The 18213-nt window shown below is 35.2% G+C and overlaps 1 pseudogene; it reads left to right on the forward strand.

Annotated features, from left to right (window-relative positions):
• Nucleotides 1–6137: 6137 nt before the first annotated feature.
• LOC145286609 (5S ribosomal RNA) lies at nt 6138–6256 on the forward strand (annotated as a pseudogene).
• The last annotated feature ends 11957 nt before the right edge of the window (nt 6257–18213 follow it).

Genomic DNA, 18213 nt, shown 5'->3' on the forward strand with positions numbered 1-18213 from the left:
TATATACCAGCCATTTGACCAGGAGAAATTCAACCATTGGTCAATGAGAACTTTAAAGCGTGAAGGCGTAATAGGAACGAACATGATTGTATAGTAAACATTACTGAACACTATTAAGATATAACATCAATCACTGGCATAAAATCCGCGTATGATTTCCTGCTGGAATAAAACATGGATAGCTCTGTATATCTAGCTGTAGATATATTTTCACACTCTCACTAGTCTTTCATTACTCTATCGTTAGTTCCACGAGAATTTTTTCCAAAAGTATCCGTTTGTGGAACATAATACCGCGGGGTGTTTCCCGGTTGACTAGTACATGATCGTTTCCAAGTCCAATGTAAATAAATTTTTGTTGAGCCGTTTTCTTAAATTATCGTATCTCTCAAACTTACCATAATTACCAATCATCATAGTGTTTTTTTTTCATAATTCACTAAAACTTATTCTCGAGTAGCCTTTGGGACTTGATAATTTGTGACTCTTAGTAAAAGAAATGGAAGTTTTATATATAGAGAGACATCTGGAAACGTTGAATATATAAAAACACATACAGTTCATATAGAAAACCAAATGATCGATTTGATATATTGTTCTTATATTATTCAATTCTGATTTGTGTATCTGATTTTAAGCAATTACAAAGGACATTTATTTGTTTGTTCCCCGAACTATTACTTTATCACTTAAGGCACAGATAATCGTAAATTACATTGCTGTAAGTCTAAAGGTAGATCTATTTTCTAAGATATTCTGGCAATTACAAAAACTAGTTATCACTTTGTTCACGTTTTTTTTTTTTTACTTCTAAACTTTTCCAAATATAAGAAACAAATATGGCGGCTTCGCAGAAAAGTGTAGCAAAGAAAACTGTGCAATAATATAAAGGATGTGTGATGTTTTCGGGGCCAAAAAACTAATTTCAACTCTTTCATCTCATATAATCTATCTAGATTTTTATCATAGGAATTTTTATATGAAAATGTCTAATACAGCTACATTTTATTATATATATATATATATATATATATATATATATATATATATATATATATATATATATATATATATACCATACGAGGGGCGTTCCATAAGTAATACCTCCTATTTTTTATTGCGTTTTAATGAATTCAACGGATTGCAAATTGCATTGTTATGGTGGTTGAACTTATGCATTCATGACATAAACTTTTCATCTATCTGTTGCAGATATTGATTCTAAGAAAGCAATCCTTTCCATACAGGCGAATCTGAAGCTGCGATGAGCTTCATTGACTTCCTGGCAAAAGTACATTGGGAATGGCGGTGACTATGTAAAGAAATAAATTATGGGACATAAAAGGTCGCTCGTTTTAATGTTACCACAACCATTTTCGTAGCTTGTCATCTTGTTGAAGTAAAAATAGACGGCTTTACGTTTGGAACGAACATCGTATATAATGAAAAGTAAGTTGGATTGCCAAAGTGATATTGCTATATCGTTACATTGGAACAAGCGATATTTGATTCTGTTTAACCACTGAATTACATAAAGTTTCAATCTATATGCTTAAAGCAAAAAAATAGAATTCCAATTCGTTGCATTGTTTACATATTATATTCGATTGGATATTTCATGCTGGCGATTATTTTTATTAGCTATTAATGAACATTATATGAACTATCAATGAATAATATAATCCAATAAAATCGCTCTATTCGCTAACTGAAAATGTGGTCTTAATTTAATAACACGATGTTTAATCGAACCGTCCATTTCATTTATATCATGCTTTTGGTTTAGCGTATAAATTCAAACACATATTATACCTAAGCTCATTTCATTGATATACAAATACTCATTAAACAGAAGTACATAGAAGCTAGAAATAACGTTAAGAAAGAAATAGCGACAGCCAAGAGAGAATTTACTGAAACCACTAAAAAAACGCATCGAAGCAGAAAAATTGGGAAATCGTGACTTCTGGAAAATCTACAACAGTGTAGTAAATAATGGGCAATCAACAATTCCCCCACTAACCAACAATCACGAGGTTGTTTGCTCAGCAACCGACAAAGCTAATATGCTTGCCAGCTGGTTTGCCTCGAACTCCACACTGGACCCTTCCAACCACCCCCTGTCTGACTTTCCTTTGCGGACAGACACCACGCTAGACGATCTAAAAATCACCCCTGCTCAGGTACATGCTATCATAAAAAAAATCTTGACACTTCAAAAACATGTGGACCTGATCTCATCCCAGCTGTGCTATTAAAAAAGTGCTCAGCCGAAGTAGCTCCAGTTCTCGCCAACTCTACAACAAATGCCTTAATGAATCCTGCTTTCCGGGCTGTTGGAAAACCGCTTCTGTGGTACCAATATTCAAGAATTCTGGCGAAAGAACTGACCCATCAAATTATCGCCTCATTAGCCTCCTCTCAATTTTCGCCAAAATATTTGAGACCATAATTAACCATGCTCTACTCCGGCACCTTACAGATGCTAAACTTCTGACTGACAAACAATATGGATTTAGACAAGCCCGTTCCACAGCTGACATCCTCACTGTAATCTCTGAACGTATATACCATTCACTGGACAAAGCGGGGGAGGGCAGAGCGGTAGCTCTAGATATATCTAAGGCTTTTGACAGGGTATGGCACAAGGGTCTGCTCAGGAAAATTAAATCATACGGTATCACTGGTAGAATACTTAGCATAATTAAATCCTTCTTAGATAAGAGAAAAAATCCAGGTTGTCCTCGACGGTCGAACATCTAAACAGTGTGATATAAATGCGGGAGTGCCTCAGGGATCTATTCTTGGACCTCTATTGTTCCTGATATTTATTAATGACCTCCCCGACAAAACTGCCTCTGAGATGGGTATATATGCTGATGACGCTACACTCTATAACAGTCATGACAGGAAAACAAATGAACACATATATAATGAAATGGCAAAAACACTAGAGGATGACCTCCAATCTGTAGTGAAATGGGGACATAAATGGATGGTCACATTCAATGCTGCCAAGACTAAACTGGTTTCTTTCAATAACTACAAGAAATCTTCCCTGCCACCAATAGCAATGGCCAATGACTCCCTGTCTGAGAGTACATCTTTCAAACTGCTTGGCCTAACGTTCACAGGAAACATGAGCTGGAACAATTATATTGAAAACATTGCCAGGGCCGCTGAAAAAAAGTAGGCTCTCTCTACCGTGCTAGAAAACTACTGACACCTGAAAGTATCCTGTATCTCTATAAGGCTACCATTCGCCCATGTATGGAGTATTGTTGTCACATTTGGGCTGGTGCGTCTACTACTAGTCTCTCGCTCCTAGACAAGGTTAAAAAAAGAGTCGCCAATCTGATAGGCCCTGAACTGGCATCTAAGCTTCAGCCTCTGTCCCATCGACGAAACGTTGCGTCCCACTGCCTTTTCTACAAGTATTTTAATGGTGAATGCTCTAACGAACTGCAGACACTTGTGCCCCCACGACGTAGACACCCTCGACAAACCCGACAGACAGCTAAATCCCACCCCCACACAGTAGAGATCCCTAGATGTAAAAGATATTTCTACTCCGGTAGTTTCTTCCCCAGAACCGCTAGACTCTGGAATTCCATTCCAGGATCCTGCTTCCCTAACTGTACTGACATGCAGAAGTTCAAGTGCAACGTGAACCGACATCTTGCTGCCCAAATCCCTACATAGTACCCCAGTAGTTGCTGACCCTGATAGTAGCCCCCTATACCAAAGTGGCAATGTGCCTTGTTTGGGGTGAAAATGTAATAAAAAAAAATTATAAAAAGCACAAACAAATAATTTAGGATAAGAAACGACGCCATTAACATCTTTCCTGTCATTCACTAAGTCTAACAAAATAATAAAATAAAAATGTCATGCCTTTTTCCGTGTTTATTGCATATTATTATAAAAATACCATAAAACATTTGTTTCTCTATATAATATAGTGAGAAATTAATGAAAGCAATGTGTACGTACTTCAACAATTAATATACTTTAAAGGACTTTTGACAAAGGAATTTCTACATTTCGTTATGGTGCTTCAATGAACCAGAGATAAAAGCAAAGTAATTCGTTCACACATAAGAACTAATAATTATCCACCTAATTGTGCACATCACGTTCAGAGGTTCTTTGTACGTTTATAAAAATTACGAAAACTGAACCACTAAAAGCAAACATCATGTATCCTTTGAATGTAATCTATTTGTGAAACGAAAATATCAATAGTAATAATTTATTTTGGTCGAGGATTCCAATCATAGTTAAATTTTAATTATTTTGAAAAAAAAAAACATGTTTGAATGACCAGACTTTGTCAAATGTATGAGGAAACATTAGTATCTTTTTCGGTATCAATCAGAAACATTTCTGTCTTTGATTATCAAACAAAATAGCAGAAACCATTGAATTTCACGACCAATTAAAGAGAATATGTTTTGATTTAGTTTTCTGTGTATGATATAGATTTTATTCATTTTGGAAATTAAAAAAAAAGATATGATATACTCTCTAACGTTGACAGTGTATCTTTTAGAGGATGTTTTTACCAGATACACTTCACTAGAAGAAGCCACCCCGAGCGTGACAAACTCTAAACGTCTTGGACCAAGCGAAACCCGGAGTACATGATTTTCATGATATTCTTCGTTAAACGCTGGAACAACTGATTTTTAATGTTGCAGATCGTACGATTGTAGTCTTTCCTAAGTGCGTCTTACACATTCTTATTGTGTGTGAGGTAGCAATTAGACGATTTTAGTGCCAGATGTTGTAAATGGTGCATTACAATAAATTTTCAGATAGTCGAAGGTGTTACACCGAGCTAATTTCTGCAGCTACAATAATGTTTTTCATTGAACTTTCCACCTCGACATTTCGTTAGAACACAAACATAAACCATTAGAATTTAAGAGAAATTTGTCTTAATCATATACAGAACGTCTACGCACTGTACTTGTTTTCACGTAATGCAAAACTATGGTATCATGGCTATATGGGGAGTTGATCATGTTGGAAAAAAGTCTTGGCTTTCATAAGGTAGATTATTTGTTCTTTACGTTAAGTAATTGATGCTTGCGACAGCGTTTTATAAGGAATAAATGTGATAGCATTTTTTTTATCGTTGCTCATTCGAAGTCCATCTTTTTTCCTTGATCTTGCCGCGCGTTTTTGTTTGTAATCTCTTGATGAATTTCGCTGTGCGAAGTCTGTATGCCTGCTATGTTTTATCTTGCTCTCTCATCTCCGTCGCAATTATCTAGCGATCTCATTATCCAAAGATAATTGATCTGCAAATAATTTATGATTTTCTAAAATCTTCCACGAATTAACTTAAAAGCACTCTCTTCCAATATTCAGACTCTTTCAATATCGGTCGTCAATGGTTTTCAACTTTCATAACCAATTGTAAAAGTAATATTTATACCTCGATATTTGCCGCTATCATCCACTTCAAATAATTCTGAACTAAAAATGTATCAACGAATTTTCAAATGTTTCTAAAATAAAAGACTATCAAAGAATTTTAAAATAGTACTGAAATATCTGTCATGAATTTGTTTAATTGGCCACACAGAAAACACAACACGGGAATAAAGTTATAACATTTATTAACAAGAACTTACAAAAGTGTGGGTTGTTCGTCCAGTCGATGAACAACCTTGGTTGGTCTACCGGATATTCATTCCCGCGATACGGCGTTATCTTCGTGTATTCTTTATACATGGATTAGTTCATTCGTAGGTAACACAGGTAGTCCACCGCAACAATATCAAAGAATATGAAAATATTTCTTAAGTAAAACATAATTTTCACATTGTTCTGAAAAAAAAAATCATAGTGATATGCTTAACATCATAACAATATGTATAAAATCAATCATATTGGCTTAAAAATGTCTACAAATTGACAAAATCCTTTACACAGACTTAATACTTATTTGATAGGGATTTCTGAAGGGACAATATTTATAACCTATAAAAGATGAGTTTGTGAAAATGCACTACGTTTTTACAGTGAAAATGTTCATGTAAATTGCCCGAGTAAACCTTCATGTGATGTAAATAAGAATCCCGAAGCAACCCGCAATCTAAGGATTACATTCAATGCCACAATTAAACAAATACGGCATAATCACGTTGACACACCGGTTCCCGTCAGATCACCGAAGTTAAGCAACGTTGGGCCTGGTCATTGCTAAAATGGGTGACCAATTTGGCAATTCCAGGTGCTGTATGTAGGAGGACGTCGACACCTCCCTGCAAAAGTTGCAAAAACCTAACGTCATCATCTCCCCTAACGGGGATATGCATGCGACTGGGGACCGCTTGTGAATTTCATACTCCCATGAAACTTCCTCCTTAGGAGGAAGCCGGTTAAACACGATTCGGGTTGTGCTGACTCCACACACAATTAAACAACTGTAGATCAATCAAGAAAAATGGAAGGAAAAATATTCGAGACATAATGTTTAAGATATTTTTTACTGTTGCTGAACATCCACCTTTCAATTCGTATGGATTAAATAATACAATTGTTGGCATTCGTTTCCCCGATATCTTTCTAGCAAGAATTTCTAGAAAGATATCGAATACTTACGCCAGAGACCACAGGAAGGTTGCCAACATCCCTAAGTGAAAGCGTTTCTGTGAGACAATTTTTGTAAACCTTGGTTACCTGTCGGCGTGATTAACCACTTAGTCACCGTTACATACCTTGGTCGTAATGGTTGTAGGGATGAATCATATAATATTCTGCTTGTTCCTTCCGTAGTAAGTCTGTTCGTTAGGCTCTTAAAAATGTCAAATACTGTATGTGAAAACTAAACTGCTTCAAAAAATGCCTAATTCACGAAATTTGGCTTTCATTAGGCTAATCTGGTAAACCTGGACAAGAATTTGAGCGTGACATCGCTTAACTCTAGCCTTGTTTTCAAATACCATTATAATATTATATGATTATTGTTGTAATTGCGTGAGAAATAAACTCGTATTTCGACGTGCAGCAGTTCTACACCGCAGAAACGTTTCGTAAAAAACGAACATTCGAAAGAAATAAAGTAAAAAAAAGGAACATTATCTGCCAAGAGGTACTGGACTGAAGGAGTAAATCAAAGATTGTTTCTTACAATGTGATTTTATTATTTGTATTGAACTATGTAGCACAATATTACTGAGTATTTATTAGTACTTATTAATTTATCTCATTTGGTCAAGTGTAGAACAATGAGGCAATAAAACCATGAAACGATAGGTACACCTCCTTTGTTAATTTCCGTGGTGTAACAATGAGCCATGACCTACGCATCTCTTATCTCGACTATGCTGATGATGTAGCTATCTTAGGCGAAACATTAATGACATTCAAGCAGCCATTACTCAGATGCAGATTTTTGGTTCAAAGATAGGAATTAAGATAACCGCAACAAAGACAAAATTACTAGCGGCTGGATTTTTCCCAAACGATTCACAATCAATTATTCTCGACGGAGAAATTTTGAAGAGATCCAAAGTTTCAAATACCTGAGCTCTATTACCACCGTAACAGGAACAGGTGAAGAGGATATTTACAACAGTATCGACAATGCCATTGTCGCCTTCTGCCGCTTTCACGCCCGAGTCTGGTTCAGAAATGAAATCAGACTCGATACAAAAATTTGAATATACTAAGCTCTAGTCCGCACCTATACGGATGCGAAACCTGGTCAGTACGAGTTTGTGATCTGCGCAGACTGGAAGTTTTTGATTAACAATGTCTACGTCGCATCCTTTGGGTTAACTGGCACTACTTCGTTCGCGCTGCTAGACACCATCTCTCAAAGAGATCCCACTTACGAGACTCTGCACTGGCAGCCAGATTACTTCATCCATGCTACCATTATCCCAACCTCATTCAAAGGTTGGAAAAAACGACGTGATGGTTAGCTGAAAACCTGGCTGAGCACAGTGAAGCAAGATACCAATTTGATCCTGTTGTCTCCTCTACGGAGTGCGCCGCTGGAACCGCGAATGGCTGGACATGATATCGACCGTTGCTTACAACCAACGTGCCTGGGCGGCATCTATACGAGATTCAGAGAATTATGATGGAGGAGCCGGCTCAACCGACCGACGCTGAACGCTGACACAATCACAAAAAGCATCCCCCTACATCAAGGGGTTGATATGACGGTTATGCATCGGCTAGTGTGGATCTGATTGTCTTTACAGGTAGCTTTCCCTACGTCGTAAATGACAGGTAGAAATCTCTGCTTCTGAAAATTGAACGCTTCATAAAATAGCGAACAAAGAAAGGCAGAAGGATGCAACATTTTGTCAGTGGGAGAGAGGCAACCTTTCTTTGAACGCTGTCCAAGAGTGAGAGACTAGTAGCAGATGCACCAGCCATCAATACAACAATATTCTATTCTGTTCTCTTGTTTTTCAAATTTATAGAGATGAACAAGCTGTAAAAACCCTCGACAAGCTTGACAAGCAGCCAAATCCCACCCCTACACAGTAGAAATCCCTACATGTAAGAACGCCTTCTACTCTAATAGTTTCTTCCTCAGAACGGATATATTTTGAAATTCCTTCCTGGGTTTATTTTTTCCCAACTGTACTGGCATGCAGAAGTTCAGATGTAATCTGAAGAGATATCTTGCTGTTCGACTCTCTACATAGTATCCCTGCAACTACTGTCCTCGATAGTAGCCATCTACATCAAAGTGGCACTGTGTCTTCTTAGGAGTGAAAATGGAATTTAAAAAAAAATATCGAAAATATTCCGACACAAAACCTTTCTAAGAGCACCGCCAGACACATAAAGTACTTTCGTGTGAAATTTCATAAAAGTCCACACACTAAGTTCTCATAAATCTAATTCTTGCGAAATTAGTTGAGTAAAAATCGCGAAATATAATTTCGTAATATTTCCTTAAAGATGACTTTTTGCGGCCTTTATCATTTTAAACTTGACTATCAGAATATATAACACGTTATATAAATTTAAAAAAAACATGTAAAACCTCTTTTCTCTAACTTAACGCTGATCAGCAATTTTTTTTTTTTTTATTCAATTTTCACCCCAAACAAGGCACAGTGCCACTTTGAAGCAGGGGTCTACTATTAGGGACTTAATTAGCGGGGTCATTATGAAGGGAGATGAGTAGAAAGATCTTTGTTAACATTACACTTGAACTTCTGCATATCATTGCAGTTGGGAAAGCAGAATCCCGGAAGGGAGTTCCAAAGACGGGGAAGAAACTATTGGAGTAAAAGGCTTTCTTGCACCTAGGGATCTCTACTGTAAAGGGATGAGACTTAGTAGCTTGTCGGGTTTGTCGGGGGTAGTTACGTCGGGGAGGTACAAGTGTTTGCAGTTCGTCAGAGCATTAACCATTAAAGTATTTGTAGAACAGGCAGAGGGATGCAACATCTCGTCGATGGGACAGAGGCTGAAGCCTAGATGACAGTTCAGGACCTATCAGGTTGGCGACTCTCTTTTGAACCCTGTCCAGGAGCGAGAGACAAGCAGCAGATGCACCAGCCCAGATGTGACAATTACGTCAGTAAACTCGAAATACACACGATTATTTAAAGTATTGTACTTCAAGTAGATAAAATGTTAGTGTTTTAATGTTTTCTAGCGGCAGTGTAAAGTTTATTGATTAATTACAGACAATATTTTTTAAATTGTACCACTTACGGGAGGGACCCTGTGTATGTTGCCATTTTCCGTAAGTAAGAATGTTTTTATGGAACTACCTTAACAAACCCAATTTGTCAGTTTGCGTCCTTAACCACTTAACTTCCGTCACCTCCCCGGTGGTAGTGGTGGTGCGTATTATGGTGTCACTTCACAAACATTGAAACCTCTTGAAAACTTAAGTCTAGAATCCTTATTCTAATTTTAATCAAAATCCATTGCATATTTTTTATTGTAGAGTATTTCTAAAATTGTATGCTGAAACTTAAGGTGTAGTAACAAACTAAGAATTTTACTTATTTTTGCATAATTTAATGCAAATCTGAAATATTTGAATCATCATCGCAGTGCATCAGTCCACCTCAAGATCCATCGTCGGGCAGTGTCTGATGCATCCCTGTGCCCATCGGAGCATTCCTTCCTTAGGGGACAATCTGTGAGAATGTTTACGATAGTCCAGAGAAAGAGTTCTTTCCATTCTGCTCGAAACTATTTGCATGTTATCCAAAATAATTCTATTACTTTTTGGACTTTTGTTTTTATGTGTAGCAATTTCAGTCTTGAAAAGTGCCAAGAACAGAGCAAACAATTAACATAAATGTAGTTAAATTGGCGAATGACAAAGATGATAAAAGCGAAATAAATGCATGAATGTTGCGAATGGGTCACCAGTTAGTAAGAGCAAACTCTACAACGTATTTCTTGAATGAAAGCAAAATAAAAAATAAAACATCAACGAAGAAAATCAACTGAAGCACTGGATAATCAGGATAGTTCTTTCGATTCTGCTTGGGACCATATCCAATGGGTTGAGCATCGAGTAGAAAACATAAGATCTTTAATAGTTTAACCATACTTTTGACGAGAGCCAATTAGATTAGTATTAGCATTAATTAGTGTTGGGCCAAATAATCGGAATCAGAAATCGTAGAAATCGACAAAAAAGCGGAAGAGATATCGAAATCGAGAAAAATTTTCGATGCCAAAACGATTCTTTTAATTGTCTTTTTTTATTTGATTTTGTTTGAAGCAGAATCTTCCATTGCTGTTAATAATAATAAAATAATAAATATTTATTGATTTTAAAATATCAGTTTAACTAAAATCGATAGATCATCCTCCACAAGTGTTTTTCGACGTTTCGGAAAATATCTGCATATTTAACTTGTGTTTTTTTTTTTACAGAATTCGAAGAAAATAACAACTCAAATAACAATTAGTTAAATATTTAGAAATTTATAAAGAATCGGAATTGGAATCTGTAATTGTATCGGAATCGGAAATTTAGTACGGAATCAGCAATTTTATCGGAATTGGGGAAAATATGCCTTCCTTAGGGGACAATCTGTGAGAATGTTTACGATAGTCCACCCGTTGCTGCTGCAGGGACACCAAAGTCCTGTACTTGTGCAGGTTGATCCGTGTTTTGCCAACCTTCGCCCAGACCCGGTTGAGTTCAAAGCCTGCTAGGAAGTCTTCTTTCGGTGCCGGAATAACCTCGTTGTTGTCTTTGACTGATTCATTTCACCAATGCAGTCGAAAGGACGCTGGTGTTATTCATTCGGAGCTTCCGACGGTGGCAAATCTTTTTCATGTATGTAGTCGCTGCGGCACCTCTTGGTGTCCCAATAGGGAATGTGTTGGATATTTAGCACTTGCCACCGGTAAGACCTCAAAGAAAACTCGGTCAGATTCTGGATCAAGGTTCCTCGGAAATCAAAGTGGTCAAACAGGTTGATTAAAATAAACAAAATATTTTATAACCAGCTGTGTGCTTTTTATTTCGCTTCTAAACAATGACAAGTTAATTTATAAGAATTATATAGGCTGTAAACCATATTGGACGATCGGCCGCTGCGGATATATGTCGTGATGATTGTTGTTGCTCTTCTTGTGCTGCTCTGCCTTCACTATCGCTTCTCGACGGATTTTCGGCGGAGCGATTCAAAACATTCTGTAGACAAATTGCAGCTTGGTTGATGTCAGGTTGCCGGCAATCATCTTGCATGCATTGTGGAGTACGACGTCGACTTTTGCAGCATGAACCATGCCGCTGCACAGTATTTCTCGTTCGAATAGTACAGCACTAAAGTTGACAAGCGTAGCGTCTTGCCTCTACTCCCCACGAGCTGTCGGGACAAGTAGTAAGATTTCCCGTGGCGTTCCCGTTAGTCTTTCGAGAGGTCGATTGCTGCATTACATCCATCTCAACAATTCACAAATAAAATGTTCTGGCTATATTATGCCCCTTAAATACTTTAATATACTCCATAGAAAAAGAAAATATGGAAACATATACTAATTACTGTCTAATATCTACTGTTAATATTTCACAAACGTCAGACGCATCTGAATTTTCACGAACGGCTTCCATACTATATTTTACTATTTTCTATAAATCTCAATGTAACATATAGCCTGCCATCAAACTCTTTAGCGTTCAAAATTCATAATAATCGGTTAATTAGTTTACGAGTTAATTCTGTACATACAGATATATATAATCATACAAGCATACCTAATTTTATATATAAATATTGAACATATACAATTATTGTATTTTTATTTCAAGAAACCCTCAAGTAAAAAAATCAGTAATCCATGGTTTACTTAATGTAATAAAATTTTATATAATCGCTGTTGGTTTCAAAGAACAGAGTAAAATGACAACTAAATAAAAAGAAAACCCTATAACTTGTAGAAATTTACATGAAAATGATTTTAAAACCAGAAAGTAATAAAAAATTAATATTGTTCTTGAAATTATTAATGTTATTATTTTTTTAAAAATTAATATATTTTGTCGGTGTTAAGGTCGACATAGTATCTGTGATATTTTTTAATTTACATTTTAAAATTGGCACATTTATAATACATATTGTGCGTTTAATATTGTGTCTAGTTTTGTATTTATTTTAAGTTAATATTATTCGGTCCGACATTAAGTGATCAATACCTTCTAGATTTTAATAATATTAACATTTAGAATCACTAATATGTTACTTAGGCGTTGATCTTATGCAAGACGAACAACCCTAATTTGTAAATTTTAATTAATACACTTTGCTACTTTATTCCCGTGCCCTATTTTCTTCGTAGCCCTTTTTATAACATTAGCCATGGGCCTCAAAACCAACAGAGATTAGACTATTGTTGTTATGACCTTTTTCTGTCGATTACGGTGTAATAATAATAATCATGTGTAGTTCTAGGAGGCCCATCTTACAAGGTCTTGGTTTATTTCTTTGAGAAGAATTTAATTTATTGCTCACCGCACGAGGCGCCTCTTCAGGGGAATACCGATGGGGCTGCCCAAGCATTTTTTGTCGGGTCAGAGTTCCCCTCCGTGAGACGCTAACTTTTCAATCTCACTTTCCGACCCTAATATCACATCTCTAACGGAGAGAAAAAAATAAATACCCTTTATGTCGTTTACGGTAATAAATTGGCCCTCCCTACATTATCTAACCCTAACCCTAACCCTGACACTCTTATATGAGGGCTAGATATAATCGTGGTTCAGTTTTTTTTTCGTCCCTACATTATCTTTCTCTTGGTTTTATCATTCCGCACAGTTTTGGTAGGCTGTTGAAGAATCCTGCTGAATGCTTGCTATGTTATATCCTGCTAGGCACTGCTTAACGATATCCGCCGCTCCGACTTTTATCTACCGGCTTTTACATTCACTGAGTTGGAGATAATTTCCGATTTTTTTAAAAATCCGTGACAGAATTAACTTGATTAAAATCACTTTCTTTCAATATCCTTGATTTTTTTTTGTCGTCAATAGTTTTCAATTCCCTAACCAATTCTAAAAATTACAGCTATGCATCGATGTTTACGGCTATAATTAATTTCAAATGTTCCTGAAATAAAAGAAATATCAAAGACTATTCTAATGCTTCCGAAATATCAAAGAATATCAAAAGATTTCCAAATGTATGGAAAGTACAAATGCATACAGCGTATTGGTTTTATTCAAATAAATCTAAACAGACTGGACATTTGTATCGTTGCGAAACCTCAAGTGAAAACAAGAAATGGACATTACAGATCAATAAAACAGATTTAAATATTTTTATACTTAAACAAATTCAAATAAAACACATTTACATAATCGAATTCTCTTAATCAACTCACATAGTAATGTTTTTAGTTTTGTAAAGAAATTCTCATGATCAAAGAAATTAGCGAATTTTATATAAACATCATATGTAACGTAATCAACCTAGACGTCCAACCTCTGTAAGAAATAAAACAATAAACACACCCAAAAAAGAGTCTAGTTTATACTTCGGTAGCGACTTTTGTATATTTTTATGTGTTTGAATAATAGAGATTTCTAAAGGGAAACTAGTCATAACCTATAAACATTCTCATTGTAAAAATATACCACATTAAGAGTTTTAAAGATGAAAATACTGATTTTTTACGCGGCATGTTGTTATTTAGCCGTGCGTATTTTTCTGTTCTTTTTTAAAGATTTATATATTTTGATGCTTGGGTTACGTGCCTTGGTGTGTACGTGTGAGCAAATAATATTATAAGTACATCTGCTACATTCATTTTTACAATGAAAATGTGGATGTCAATTGCCAGGCTAAACATTCCTATAATGTAAATAAGTGGCACATATGTAACAGGACGCGTAAAAGTATCAGTAGTAGCCATGGGATGGATGATTAGCGAAAGTGTTTGCGCGGGCTTGCATGGCAAGAAAAAGAACTAAAGGACAACACGTGGTCGACTAGAAGAAAACTGGGCGGGATGGACGTGTGATCACGTGGTGGCGGCGAGAGATTTTAAGCTGGTGTCGAAATGGCGGGGTTTTTATAATCTCATGGCAGACAAAATCAACAGCAATAAAAAAAATGCCTTGTTTGGAAAGTACTGGTAATAAATACATTTTACTAAAAAAAATGTCGAGTCGGATTTATATTATTTTGTTTGTTCCCTTGCGACGGTACAGAATGGTGAGGGCGAAAGAGGTTTGACGTGTGACGAACACGATTTGAAATGTAACGAATACGGTTACACACATATGAAAATTATTTTAAAGGTAAAGAAATCATGTCAATTTTAGCTCATTGATTTCTTAATATCTAATAAAAAAAATTCTCGAAAAACCCCGGATTTTATAAATGGAGTATGGAAACTATTCATGAAAATTCAAATACATCTGGTTTTCATCCCCCAAAAGACATTGCCACTTGGCCATAAGGCATTACGATTTGGAATCGTGTTTAACAGGGGACTATGAAAAATCGAGCAGTTGTCCGTTCACATTTCATTAACCTTGTGTAGAGTAAAACAACCAGGGAAGTAGGAAACAGGAAAGGAATTTCAGAGTATAGCAATCGGAGAAGAGTAGCTTGTAGAGTAGAAGACTTTCCAGTATCTAGAGATCTCTACAGAGAAGAGGTCGGATTTTGTCACTTTTCGTGTTTGTCCGGGGTATGTACTTCGATGGGGCACAAGTGCTATGAGTTCATCAGAACAGATTCAATAAAAGTACTTGTAAAACAGGCAGAAGTCCAACATTGTGAATATAGGACAGTTGTTGGGGCTTGGCCGACAGTTCGAGACCTATTGGATGGGAGACTATTCTTTGGACCCTATCTAAAAGTGAGTGACTAATGATAGATGTCCAAGCCAAGATGTAGCAACAATACTCCAAGCATGAGCGAATCATGGCTTTGTAAAGAAATAGGATATTTCTAGTGTGAGAAAATTTCTAGCAGTTAGATGAAGCCCACATTCTTTGCATCAGCTAAGGCAATGTCCCTAGTGTACCTGTTTTATTTTATGTTAGCTGTGAATGTTAAGCTGATGAGTTTGAAGAATGCGCAGTCAGATTGTGATATGTCATGGTAATTGCGGTGGAAGAGGTCTTTTGGTAGTTGTAAAAGAACTGATGTTTAGTCTAAGTGCTACCATTCCATTTTGTATAAAGCTAAATTTAACTGAATATAGCCCACCTTCGAACATCTAATGTATCAAAATTTATATCAATCGCTTCATTAGTTTACTAGTGAATAATGTACATTTAAATATATAATTATACAACCATCCCTAACTTTGTATCTATAAATATATAAACATATACAATTAGTATATTTTACAAGTACCCTCGAGTAAAAAAGAATCACTAATTTATGGCTTACTTAGCTTACTTATTTAAGCCCAATAGATGTAATGAAATTTGTATGTGATTGCCGTCGGCTTCAAAGAACGACAACTAAATTATAACAACTATAACTTGTAGAAATATACATGCGAATGATGTTATAATGAAAAAACTAGGCCTAAAAGCAAACGTATCAGCTAACATAAAAATAACAAACTTCCTGGGCGTCACGTTAAATTTAGATAAAAAACACATATGAACCCTACTTAAAAGATAAAGCTACTCCAATATACGTAAACCCCAAGTCCAATTACCCACCATCAATTATAAAACACATTCCTAACTCGATCGTAAGTAGACTCAGTAATAATCAAGCGATGAAAATGCATTTAACAGGTCAACCAATATCTACGAAACAGCCCTAAAAATAGTGGATACAAAAATATCGATATCAAATATAAGCAACAAAACATCAATAACTATAATAAAATTAAAAATAGAAGAAAAAGAACTATAATTTGGTATACGGCCCCATACAATCAAATGTTAAAAACAAAACTTGGCAAGACATTTCTAGATCTTATTGAAAAACACTTTCCCGTAACCAACCCCTTACACAAAATATTCAATAAAAATACCTTAAAGTTATCCTACAGTTGTTGCGAAAATTTAGAGATGATAATTAAAGCACAAAATAACAAAATATTAAATAAAAACAATGTAAACAACAACAAAATAAACAATAAAAAGTAGACACCATGACAAAAATAAAACTAACACAAGCAGAAATAATAATAATAATAATAATAATAATAATAATAATAATAATAATAATAATAATAATAATAATAAACCAACCCCGGACAAGAACAACCATACTATAAATAAAAATACTAATAACGAACAAGATAAATGCAACTGTAGACACGGCACACTTTGCCCACTTCAAAATAAATGTCTAACCAAAAGCGTAGTTTACCAGGCCACAATATTTGCGAAGGAAAACCCGAATAACAAGAAATATTACGTAGGTATGACTTCCTTGGATTTCAAAACCCGATACTATGACCACAAAAGTACATTCAACAATAAAAAACACCGTATGAAAAAACACTAGCGAATAAATACTGGGAACTCAAAGAAAGCGGACATTCGCCGGTAGTTGAATGGAAAATAATAAGACAAGTTACCACGTGTAGGGACGTAGACGAACCATGTAGATTATGCCTTCATGAAAGATTTGCTATCCTGTACTTTAAAGAACCCCAGCATCTATTAAACTGTAGAAGAGAAATAGCAAACGACTGTGTTCACAAGACAAAATTTACTCTAGGATAGCGATACAAAATAGTTTTAAAACTAACAAAAACAATAGAAAATAAACAAATAAATAAGTTCAATAAACATGAATATACATAAACGATCACACATATATGTATGTATGTATATATATGTATATATATGTGCCAATATGTATGTACACATATGTATATTTATATATAAACTAATATAAAAAAAACACTAACCTAGTTTTAAAACAGATCAAGAAACTAAATAGAGCACACACAAAGGAACAGGGCAACCAGAGGCCAAATAGGCCTTTGTCCGATAAATGCATGCCCATTGGCTGATAGGAAGGGCGCGGTGGATACTAGAAAGCTAACTAAAATCTCAATAGAAGAGGAGCATATAAAAACGATAAACAACCACAGAATTCGCGCATAAGCCTGAAGAGTCCTAGAGTGGATGAAACGCGGAATATTCAGTATAGCTTAATCGCCATATATATTTTATAAATTACTATATATATATATATATATATATATACAATATATATATATATATATATATATATATATATATATATATATATATATATAATGGTTGTATCATAGTATTTTCCGGGTCTAAAAACACAGAAATTCTGGTGTTTATCAAAAAGTATTGAATGACAAGCAGAACATTATTATAGTATGTTTATTCATCCAAACATATATTTTTTTTTTCTGCATCTAATTTTAGAGAGAAAAAGAGCTTCTTCGGGCCTTTTCTCATTTTCAACGTCGGAAGTTGTAATAAAGGAAATAAAAATAAATGGAAACAGAATTCTCTAAAATAAGTTGCAACAGAAACATGTATGCATACATGTAACCAACAATGTTTGCATACATCTCTTCAATGTTGGTTCATTACATATGGACATGGATCATGTAAGTTTGTCTATATCAATAAAAATATACATGCATAACTAAAAATATATATACATATACACTAACACACACACACACACACACACACACAAACATATATATATATATATGTATTTAATTTTTTTAATGATTTTTATACAGAGAACAAAAATTGATTAAATTCATCGAAAAATT

The sequence above is a fragment of the Euprymna scolopes genome, chromosome 10 (assembly GCF_053919585.1).
Source record: "Euprymna scolopes isolate OS-2025 chromosome 10, ASM5391958v1, whole genome shotgun sequence".
Taxonomy (NCBI): Eukaryota; Metazoa; Mollusca; class Cephalopoda; order Sepiida; family Sepiolidae; genus Euprymna; species Euprymna scolopes.